Genomic DNA, 12,382 nt, shown 5'->3' with positions numbered 1-12,382 from the left:
CTACAGAATGCAGAAGTAAGCAACTTTTTGGTACTTCAGACATACGATTTTCATAATGTAGTATTGCTGTACCTACTGATTGCTCCATAGGAATGAACTAGTTAAAGCAGGAGGGGGTATAATTTGGTGGCTGGAGTTTAAACAATGTTTTGAGGGAATGAGACTTGCAGTTGATGGGGAGGAGGTGTTAGAAAATGGCCAAGGTCCATATCAAGTGTGTGTATCCAAAACATAGATGGGGGGATCCTGGTTTGGAGAGAGCTTAGAGTTTATTTCTTGGGCTTTTGAAAACTCTGTAAAACCTGAATTTTTTTTGTATCAAATGGGCAGGAAAGTGCACCATCAGTGCTTGATAATTGTGATAATGAAATTCAGGACTTTTTATAGAGGGAGCTTCAGAGTTCAAGAGCCTTGAATTATCTATTTCTGAATTAAAAGTAGACTTGACAGGGCCATTACTTTCATCCTATAACGCTGGTTTTGATTGTGATGTTGACACAGAAAGAGTTCTTTTTTTATTAATATCTAAGTTACATGTTTTGATACATAGTATGAGGAAAGGCTTATTAACTTGTGCATAAAATAAAACATTTGAGAATCACTGATTCGCACATTTCAATACGTAGTAAACTGTGGTTTACAAACCACAGTAACTGGTTCAAACAACCCACTAGGGAAACCAAATAGACCACATTATGGCTTAGCATATTGTATGAATTCAGTGGTGTTATTCGTACATTGGCAAAGCCAAAATATGACATGGTTGTTTCGGCTTAACTTGTTGTATAAGCCCAGCTATTGTGGCATTAAATTTCGTGTTTGAATTAGCACTTGTGTAAATCCAGCCAAGTGGAGTTTATTCATGTTGAAAGAAACCATAGCTAAGCAAAAGATGTGTACCAGACTACAGTCTTCTGTAATGGACTGCAAGAATGAGCTCACTGTCAGTTTGTCCTTCAACCCATGAGTTGATCTGATTTCTGACTTGTTCTGCAGCACTTAAAAAATCAACTGATTGTGGCTCTGCATGATAATATGTCTTAGCAAGCTGCAGATATTCCTGAAAGGTGTAAGTACAAGAGTTTATATCAAGACAGTTAAATATGAATATAGATTGTGCCTGAGATGTACAAAATATTCTGTCCCTGTTCCTAAAGAATGTATAGTGAACAACACAGTATGGTTAAACATCTTAGTGAAGCTGACATTTTAATGTCAGTACTTTACATATACCTCTTAGTTGGTAGGATGCAGGCAAGAATATGTTGGCTTGCAAATTATTTTCAAGATTAGGGATTCTAGCTTGCATAGAGTAGTATTAGCATGCTTAGGGTAAAACTAGGGTTTGGTTGCACTTGTGGCACAAGGACCAAAATATGCCAAAACTGACTGGCACTGTCCTTATCAAGAGGGAATGCTGCATGTGACACAGATGTGACTAAGGCTATAACATAATCTAAACCCTCTCCATCTTTCTACAAAGTGTTATGTGAAAATCTACCAAGGTCATGATCAGTGACAAAGGTCAATAGCAATAGGCTCATCTGGTTATGACCACAGCATATGGAAGATGTAAAAGATTGGTGTGATAAACCAAGAAGAGATAGGTCGGGAATGAATGGGTGCTGAATGAATGCGGAGTGAGTGCAAAAAAATAAGTGACCAGTATGAAAAACAGTGGTTTGGTCATTCAAAGAGGATGATAGAGGATTTAATTGCAAAACAAATGAAAGAAGAGTGAATCAGTTGAGAGAAAGGCAAAATCTGAGAAAGTCAGGGTGGGTTGGAGTTAATGAAATCCTGAAAAAAACAAAAACAAAAACAGGTGAGACATCTAAAGAACAAAGGGCAATGTATAAAGCGGTATATAGGTGTGATAGAAGGACAGATTGCCGAAACTGAAAGTTATGGAGAGGTATAGCGAATGGTCTTGGTGTAAACTAGTTTCATCTATATGTCCTTGTCTTTTTCTTATCTCAAGTCTTTAATTTCTTTGGCATACTGATTTTTCTCCCCTTCACCCTGCATAGGGAATAGTGTGATGGGTATGTATGAAGCTGACAGCAGGGTTTGGAAAAATTATTCTTTTTTCTTGTTTGCAGAATTTGTATATTTTTCTTGCAATTTCATTATTTAATTGTATGAATTATTGATTACTGCAAAGATCCACACTTTTTAATGTATCTCATGTTTTTCAGCAGATTAATAACTTACTGACACTATGTATGTTAAAAGAGGTAACCTAAGAAGTATGTGATTTTTTAAGTTAACTGTATCAGTGACATCCAATCATCTGCTGCTATGAACCAGCAAAGGAGAAGTTCCTTATGGAGATAAAGAGAGATATAACTATTAAAAATAAACAGTCCATGGGATCATATACTCATATGCCAGTAGCTTGTTCACTGGATATGGGTGTACTGAAATCAGTTAGATCAGCGTTCAAAAAGTGGAATTCTTCCTGAAAGCAGAGCTTTACACCAATTCACTAGTGCAAACATTAAGTCCACCTTCTTGCTGTGATTCCCAGCATTCCCTGAACCTTCCTGCAGCTGCTACTTTTCCTGGGTGTGGCACTTCCCTTTCTAAACAGTTGCGCAGACTGAGGAGTCAGGAGAACCTGCAGCAGATTCTGCCTCCCATTCCCCAGTAATCAGATGCAGGCACTTAGGCTGCCCACGTGGAGGTACAGAGGGGAAAATGAGGACATATAGGCCCATATCCAAGCTCTGTTCATAGCATATCTTGTCTCCTTAGTCCCCATCCTTCTAATTTGGAATAGGAAGGTTGGAAGGGGCCTTTGTTGTTGTTTATTCGTTTAGTCGCTTCCTGACTCTGTTCTGTGGGACGTTTTCTGCTGAGAAGTCTGAGTTCCCAAGAGGGGCAGTTGGGTTGTTTGATTTCTCTATGAAAAATGCCCTGTGTGTAATATGAAGACAATAAATGCTCTGGCATATTTTGATGTGGGATAAAGAATTAAGAATATGCCTTCGGTTTGATATTAAGGCTTATATGATTTCATTTTTCTTTAATGATTTGGATCAAGATTTATTGCATTGCAAGAATTAAGAATATGTATTTGGTTTGATACTAAGGCTTATATGATTATATTTCTCTTTAATGATTTGGATTACAATTTAAATGTTTTTATAATTTGATTTTTACTATAAGAATTAAGCATATTATTATTTGGATTGATACTGAGGCTTGTATGATTCTGTTGTTGTTTATTTGTTTAGTCGCTTCCACCTCTTCGTGACTTCATGGACCAGCCCACGCCAGAGCTTCCTGTCAGTCGTCAACACCCCCAGCTCCCCCAGGGACGAGTCCGTCACCTCTAGAATATCATCCATCCACCTTGCCCTTGGTCGGCCCCTCTTCCTTTTGCCCTCCACTCTCCCTAGCATCAGCATCTTCTCCAGGGTGTCCTGTCTTCTCATGATGTGGCCAAAGTATTTCAGTTTTGCCTTTAATATCATTCCCTCAAGTGAGCAGTCTGGCTTTATTTCCTGGAGGATGGACTGGTTTGATCTTCTTGCAGTCCAAGGCACTCTCAGAATTTTCCTCCAACACCACAGTTCAAAAGCATCGATCTTCCTTCTCTCAGCCTTCCTTATGGTACAGCTCTCACAGCCATATGTTACTACAGGGAACACCATTGCTTTAACTATGCGGAGCTTTGTTGTCAGTGTGGTGTCTCTGCTCTTAACTATTTTATCGAGATTGGTCATTGCTCTTCTCCTAAGGATTAAACGTCTTCTGATTTCCTGACTGCAGTCAGCACCTGCAGTAATCTTCGCACCTAGAAATACAAAGTCTTTCACTGCCGCTACGTTTTCTCCCTCTATTTGCCAGTTATCGATCAAGCTGGTTGCCATAATCTTGGGTTTTTTGAGGTTTAGCTGCAAGCCAGCTTTTGCACTTTCTTCTTTCACCTTCATCATAAGGCTCCTCAGTTCCTCTTCGCTTTCAGCCATCAAAGTGGTATCATCTGCATATCTGAGATTGTTAATGTTTCTTCCAGCGATTTTAACTCCAGCCTTGGATTCCTCAAGCCCAGCATGTCGCATGATGTGTTCTGCATAAAGTTGAATAGGTAGGGTGAGAGTATACAGCCCTGCCATACTCCTTTCCCAATCTTAAACCAGTCCGTTGTTCCGTGGTCTGTTCTTACTGTTGCTACTTGGTCGTTATACAGATTCTTCAGGAGGCAGACAAGATGACTTGGTATCCCCATACCACTAAGAACTTGCCACAATTTGTTATGGTCCACACAGTCAAAGGCTTTAGAATTGTCAATAAAACAGAAATAGATGTTTTTCTGAAACTCCCTGGCTTTTTCCATTATCCAGCGGATATTGGCAATTTGGTCCCTAGTTCCTCTGCCTTTTCTAAACCCAGCTTGTACATCTGGCAATTCTCGCTCCATGAGTTGCTGAAGTCTACCTTGCAGGATCTTGAGCATTACCTTACTGGCATGTGAAATGAGGGCCTTTTGGTATGGGATATAAGTTGATTTTTTCCAATCTGATGGCCATTCTTGTGTTTTCCAAATTTGCTGGCATATAGCATGCATTACCTTGATCGCATCATCTCGCAAGATTTTGAACAGTTCAGCTGGGATGCTGTTGTCTCCTGCTGCCTTGTTATTAGCAATGCTTCTTAAGGCCCATTCAACCTCACTCTTCAGGATGTCTGGCTCTAGCTCACTGACCACACCATCAAAGCTATCCCCGATATTGTTATCCTTCCTATACAGGTCTTCCATATATTCTTGCCACCTTTTCTTGATCTCTTCTTCTTCTGTTAGGTCCTTGCCATCTTTGTTTTTGATCATACCCATTTTGGCCTGGAATTTACCTCCGATGTTTCTAATTTTCTGGAAGAGGTCTCTTCTCCTTCCTATTCTATTGTCTTCTTCCACTTCCGCGCATTGCTTGTTTAAAAAGAATTCCTTATCTCTTCTGGCTAACCTCTGGAATTTTGCATTTAATTGGGCATATCTCCCCCTATCACTGTTGCCTTTTGCTTTCCTTCTTTCTTGGGCTACTTCTACTGTCTCAGCAGACAGCCATTTTGCCTTCTTGGTTTTCTCTTTCTTTGGGATGTATTTTGTTGCCGCCTCCAGAACAATGTTGCAGACTTCTGTCCATAGTTCTTCCGGGACCCTATCTACTAAGTCCAATCCCTTAAATCTATTCTTCACCTCCACTGCATATTCCTTAGGAATGTTAGTGAGCTCATATCTAGCTGATCTGTGGGTCTTCCCTAATCTCTTTAGTCTGATCCTAAATTGTGCAAGAAGAAGTTCATGATCTGAACTACAGTCAGCTCCAGGTCTTGTTTTTACCAACTGTATAGATGTCCGCCACCTTTGGCTGCAAAGGATGTAGTCAATCTGTTTTCGGTGTTGTCCATCTGGTGAAGTCCATGTATAAAGCCGTCTCTTAGGTTGTTGGAAGAGAGTGTTTGTTATGCACATTGAGCTGTCTTGGCAGAATTCTATCAGCCTATGTCCTGCTTCGTTTTGTTCTCCCAGGCCATCCTTACCTGTAATTCCAGGTGTCATTTGACTACCCACCTTAGCATTCCAGTCTCCCGTGATGAAAATAACATCTCTTTTAGGCCTGTTTTCCAGTAGGTGCTGCAGATCCTCATAGAACTGCTTCTTCAGCATCCGTGGTTGGGGCGTATATTTGGATCACTGTGATGTTAGATGGCTTGCCCTGAATTCGAATTGAGATCATTCTATCGTTTTTGGGATTGTATCCAAGCACTGCTTTAGCCACTTTGCTATTAATTATGAAGGCTACTCCATTTCTTCTGTGGTCCTCTTGTCCACAGTAGTAGATGTGGTGTTCATTTGATGTGAAGTGGCCCATTCCAGTCCATTTCAGTTCACTGACGCCCAAAATGTCTATCTTTAATCTTGACATCTCACCAATAACCACATCCAATTTGCCCTGGCTCATAGATCTTACGTTCCAGGTTCCAATGGTGTGTTGATCCTTAGAACATCGGATTTGCCGTTCACCACCAGCACCGTCGGCTGCTAGCCGTCCTTTCGGCTTTGAGCTAGCTGCGTCATCATGTCTGGGGCTAGTTGAACTCATCCTCTGTTCCTCCCCAGTAGCATTTTGACCACCTTCCAACCTGGGGGTCTCATCTTCCGATGGTATACCGACATATCTCTGGTTGTACTGATCCATTTAGTTTTCATGGCAAGAATACTGGGCTGGGTTGCCATTACCTTCCCCAGGGATCACATTTAGTCTGACCTCTCTGTCATGACCTTCCCGTCTTGGGTGGCCCTTCATGGTTTAGCTCATGGCATCATTGAGATGCTCAAGCTCCAGCACCACAACAAGGTAACGATCCTTTGCTGAAGTGGAAGGGGCCTACTACGCAGATTTGAAACATCCCAAATTCCCTTAAAGTCCCCTTTGCAGTTTAGGATTAGTTCCCCAATAATCTTGGAGGTTATTCTTATATATTTATTTAAAATGAAACAAGACAGCTTATGGTAAATACGGTACTTACACTAATAAATGGAAATGTTTTTTTTCTCCATAGTGCCCACTGGCAGTTTTAAGCAAGTAAGTGCTACTGGGCTGGTTGATTTCTGAGCTCCGTTCCTGGAACACCCTGCAGAGGATGTCGTCTTGGCTAAGGTCCAGCTGCTTTGTATGGAGACAGTGTTAGGCTTCACAGTCTCAGTTGCATTTGAATGAATGTGTTAAGGGTACACTCATGCATAAATACACACATAAAAGCACATGCACACACATACACAAAGTTTTCAGCTTCAGTACTGCTGAAAATAATTGCTAGAATAAAATAATTCATTACCATGACTGTTTTCATGATAAAGATTTTCAGTTCCTTTTGTTGGATTGAAATGAAGCACCTGATAAGAGTTGTAAGGATAATTACTGGAAAGATAAATACAATGTATTTTCTTCTTAACAAAGCAGTAAATGAAATTTTATATAAAATATGTCAACAGTATTCAAGTTTAAGGAACATCTGGCTTAAAATGTTCACTCACCAACTGTTTAAACACAGTTGGTTTTAATCCTGAAACTTGAAAACCCTTAGATTTTCCTAGCCGTGCTTCCTTGGGTCTGGATTTTACATTTCATCTTTTGAAAATTATTATTGTTTGCATGTTAAGAATAATTAACATTTTTTAAAAAGTATATATAGCTATAAACTATGTGTGAGGGTGAAATGGGTGTCAGTCATACCAAATTGCTGAAAATAGGAGGGGGGACTATTAGGTATGTTCGCTGCCTTGAGTAATGTATAAAAAAGGAGGGATAATAACAATAATTGCCGAACTCTCCTTGGCCATCTGGATTGCAGTATTATTTCTTGCCCCCAGATAGACCATGGCAAGAGTAGATGAGATACTCCAGGGAGGACAGAAAATATTTTTGCCTTGTGATGATTGATTCAGCTTCTTGAAAAGCTCCAGAGTAAAATTCCCATTGGCTATTGAGAGGGAATTCATTGCCAACACCTATGAGAAATGTGACAGAACAGATGGTAATACTTTCTCATCATGGCTGTACTAAATAGTAGTCGATGCTACAACCTTCCTCCATCTTCCCACTAAAAGGTACCTCCGTTACAGTTTTAAGATGTGAAGCGTTCAGTCTTTCTGCTTATTATCTTTTCTAAATAATTGCAGTTGCCGTATTAATAGGGCTTTTATATATGTGTGTATGTACACATATATAAACAAGTATATATATTGAAAAAGCCTGGCAGTGCAGTCCGAATTATATTTATTCAGAAATACTGTAGGTCCCACTGAGCTCCACAAATTTTCTCCCATAATTTAAATATTCATAGTGAGATGGGCAGTGTATACATTTGAAAAAATAAATAAATATGCATACTGTTATAATATTGCAACATTATGGCCCAGTCTGAGATGTGTTAGCAGAAAAGAAAGTCCAGCTTTCAACAGAACATCAAAATATTTCTGTGTAGACTTCCAGCCCCAGTGAAGAATTATTAGTTATAGTGGCAATTTACTAAGAAAGAGTTAATTCAAAGGCATGTCCTGTATCATGTTAGGCAATACTTAAAATCGTAATGCCTGTATATTCCAGATACTATCAAGGGTATTCTGAAGAAATTTCTACAGTTTTTGTTTCTTTTTGTTTTGGAATTCTTGGCGATAATAGAATATTTTAGTAATGGCCAGAGACTGATTTTTAGCACCATTAAATGCAGCAGATGAGTTATAACAGACTTGGCTGAATAGTGTCTTTGTGGAAGTTTGTGTCCTAACAGTCAGAAATCATGCTGAGACGAGGAGTAGGTCTCTAGTGTTTATTACTGCTACATAAAACAGAATCCTAACAAACTGAAGCAGCGTGGGAAAACCCAGACATATAATCCCCAAAAGTTAAGGCGGGTCTGATCTGTGTCTCTTTGAATGGCTGCTTAATTCCTCAGTACTACGCATGCGTTTTCCACCCTGGATAGAGGCCCCCTCCTGCTCACCATCAGTACTCATGACAGTTTGCCTGTACTACAAGATCAAAAGTAGCAAGGATTTCTGAAATAGAGATTGCCATATAAGCAGCCACAAGCAGTAGTATATGTTTAAAACATTGAAATATTCTACACTGTGGGGAAGCTCTACAGTGCAGGATCTGATGGCGAGAAAATAGCACCAAGGAGTTTTTAGGGGGGGGGGCGTTGCTCCATACACTGCATAATTTGTAGTGTGACAAAGGGACAATTTTTCAAAGAGAAAGGACAGCAGTGTCAGTGACAGCACATAAGCCTTTGCTCAAAGCAGTTCTAATTACAGTTTAAAATAGCATTTTGCTAGATCATTAGTACAGCTGCAGTGTATATAGATCATCAGCCCTTCTTCAAATTGCAGATGATATTAAATGTACTTTGGACTGGTGCAAAGTGCTTGGATTCTAGATACCATAAAATCTCTTACCCCACCCTTGTATCAATGTTGTACTGATTGCAGTTCCTTGCAAATAATCCTGAGAAACTTATTTTGTGGAGGCTGCGGAGAAAAGATCCTTAGCTTTCCCCACAAATGTAGAGTTCTCAGGTTTCCCTATGACCTAGAAGTGGCACATGGGCAGGAGGTGGGTTATACATGATAATAAAAATAAAAATGCCTTATTAGAGAAAACAGCTCTAATTCAGTTTAGTCCTGTTGAATAATAATGTCTCTATCAGTTGTGTAGAAGACACATTTTGGAAGATACAGTTATTCTTACTTCTGCATTACAATCCCATATATAACTCTGTCCCTTTTACTTTTCATGTATTTTTAAATGGACACCTGCCTTTCTGCGAATGATGCTCAATGCATCCGATTCATTTTATTCAGTACTACCTCGACAAAGAAATGAAAACATTGATGTTAGTCATTTTCATCTTTTCAGTAAATAAGTTGTACCTTGCTGCTTCTTTCATGTTTTATTTTCTCCTAAAGAATAAGACTTTTACCTTTTAATTGTTAATGCATTAATAATGCTTGACATTTCATTTTTTATTTTTATTTTTTTATTTTTTTAAATTTGTATCACTGCTCATCTCCCCCAATGGGGGACTTTCATAGTACAGTACCTGGAGTTGCCAGGGTCAATGTACTTCTTCCTCTTCCAGCTGGGGTATAAAATAGTTGTGAAGATATAACTCTGCAAAAATATAAAGCAGCCTGCAGTTCTCCTTACTATTTATAACTTTCATGTCAACATCCTGTCTCTTGGCTATCTTTTTGTATAGCAGCTGCATAATTTAAGATATCTATGCTATTTGGACTGTTAAACGCTAATCCATATTTTAATAAATTTCCAAAAGCGGCTGCTGCATTAACCTCAAAGAGAAAAAGAGGATCTGACATTGTTCAGGCACCATTTTTCGTTGAACTACCAGTGGAAATGTGATACCAAGCCTTGCCTTGCCTTTCCATGCCTGAAAAATAGTTTGCTGCATTTTAAAAATCACAGTGAACATTATCAGACACTGAAAAAGACTTGCTATTATGCCTCCCCAGGTAACAAAATTGCTCAATAAATAGTATCATATGAATTATCTTTGCTCCTAGCAATATTATGTTAAACCTGCTGTTTGTTTATGAAAACTGCATGTCTGAATTTAGATTTTTTTGTAACTATATGAGGAAGTCCTGAGAAATAGCTCTGAAGGGAGCCAGAATACTTTATGGACACAGAAATGAGAAAGAACAGCTTTTCAGAGTCTTGAATTTGTTCAGAAGAGGAGTAGCAGGATTGCAACGAAGATCACCAGGAAGCATCTTGAAAAGTAACACCTTGCATTTGTTTTGTTTTCCATATGACAGCCAAACAGTCAACCGTCTATGATCCATAAGCTTTTTCTCACTGGTGGTGGTGGGAATCTGGTGGGTGGGTCAACAAATCCACCAATTGCTACATCTTAACTTGTCCTACATTAACCTGACAGGACATCATCACTCGCCATCTTACCAAGGCAAAATAGAGACTGACTGTGGGGACAAAGCAAATTATGCTGCCACCTCATAGACTGGTGGAAAGCATGTTGAATTTACTGCCTGAATGTGCCCAAGAATTACTTGGCTGGCTTGTCACCTGCTTGACCACTTAAAGCTCCACTCTTTCCATATGGAAGTCAACCTTTTAAAGCTCTTTTGGGTCTTTTAACTGCTCAAGGATGTTTGAACCATTCCCTTCCATCATTTTTAAAGAACAGAGATCCAGAGTTTTTCATCCACATGTGGAAATAGTTCTACATGAGAAGAACCTGTATTTCTTGAAGAAAATGAGTTGCAGGCTATCTCCAGCAGCCTGCCTCATATATAACTTGTTAAATAACTTGTTTAACAGCTGCATAATGACACAGCTGGCTGAAATAATATGGGCATAAAACTAAACTTCTCCCTCCCTTCTTGTTTCAAGGGCAGATGGGTGCATTAATGGACTGGATACGAGCCCACAAACTAAACAAAACATGAAAGTGCTGATGCAGTAGGGGTCCAGGTGATACGAGTCCAGATGTTCTATTTTGGGAGGAGCTTCAGTTGGATGGACTGGGAAGTATAAATGCTGTAGAAGTACTCTTAGGCGAATGCCTGTAAATCTAACAATTTGAGGAGGACTCTAGATACCTTGGTGGCTGCAATGATACAGTTTAGCTGTGTGACAGCTCAAGGGATCAGTACATGAGCCTAAACAGAAAGCATTCAGTGTTTAGCATGCAAATGCAGATTGAGACCTTTCTAGAGTGATGATTATCTGATTTTCATTGTGTATCTTTCTCAAAATTATTCTAGCTGAAAAACAAATTAACTTATGAGGCCTTCTCCAAATGGAGTAGCCCTGAAGATATGGAAGAAGTTGAAGCAAATGTTTATCTCCCTAAGATGCAATTAACCATCCACTATGAACTGAAGTCACTGCTGTACTCTACACTACACTCACCTATAGAAAGAAAATCAGGCTTCTGTCCCTCGTGTTGATCATCTATAGGAGTACTTCTACAGCATTTATACTTCTCAATCCATCCAATTTTTTTTCAAAGCCCTTCCTGGAATTGTCTCCTCTCCTGAAGATCTCTGAATGTAAAGAAGAAGCAGGAGTCACTTAAAGTACTCTCTTCAGTTGCCCAGTAGAGTGTGCATGTTCTCACTATCTTGCTCACACCCTCTTCATCCCTTCATTGTCCTACCTCAAGCTCAAGCGACTGAAGTTCCTGCAAGAACAAAAGCCACCTGACCCTCCATACAGAAAGTGCATATGCCCAAATACTCATCTACCTTTTCAGCAGTTGTTGTGTTTGTCAGTTTACAGAACAAAACATCGGAACAAAGTTGTTATCCATCCCATATTATAAACTCCACTGCAGCTAATATCTTACCAGTTTTGCAACCAGGTGCTCTCCCCAAAGCTTCTAACTAGGGGTTAAACTGCCACAGTGGTTGAAGCAGCAAAGGGAGGATGCCAAGTTCTAAACAGTGCTTACATACTGCAACAGAAACTGCATGCTGAAAACGCTCGAGAAGACAGACGTCCTTGAGCTACCAGAATTCTGAGTTCAAGTTTCCTTCAGGTGCAGAGAGATACAGTTGCTTATGATGCAAAATTAGATCCAGTCATTCATATGATCAATCTGCCAATCAGATGCTTTATTAATCCTTTGTCTAGCATACTGCAATTTAATATTCCAAGACTTAGCATTCAGTAAACCTTAAGAGAGGAAGAGAGGCAATGTGCTCTGATATTACCCCCACCCCAATCTTTTCAGACACTATTTAGTTGACAGGTTGCAAGCTTTTTTTGTATGCTGGATTGTGTGAAATTAATTTTATTTTTCTTATCATATTCCACATACGTTT

General features: G+C 39.4%; 1 long non-coding RNA gene across 1 annotated transcript; it reads right to left on the bottom strand.

Moving 5' to 3' along the window:
- Positions 1–942: 942 nt before the first annotated feature.
- Positions 943–6,648, bottom strand: LOC134493958 (uncharacterized). The gene is made up of 2 exons (XR_010067622.1): positions 6,541–6,648; positions 943–1,060 (listed from the first exon to the last, which is right to left on the bottom strand). It is a non-coding gene; the product is annotated as an uncharacterized LOC134493958 (long non-coding RNA).
- Positions 6,649–12,382: the final 5,734 nt, after the last annotated feature.

The sequence above is a fragment of the Candoia aspera genome, chromosome 3, assembly GCF_035149785.1.
Source record: "Candoia aspera isolate rCanAsp1 chromosome 3, rCanAsp1.hap2, whole genome shotgun sequence".
NCBI lineage: Eukaryota > Metazoa > Chordata > Lepidosauria > Squamata > Boidae > Candoia > Candoia aspera.
The sequence above is the reverse complement of the archived record's forward strand: the minus strand, read 5'-3'. Positions and strand labels throughout refer to the sequence as shown.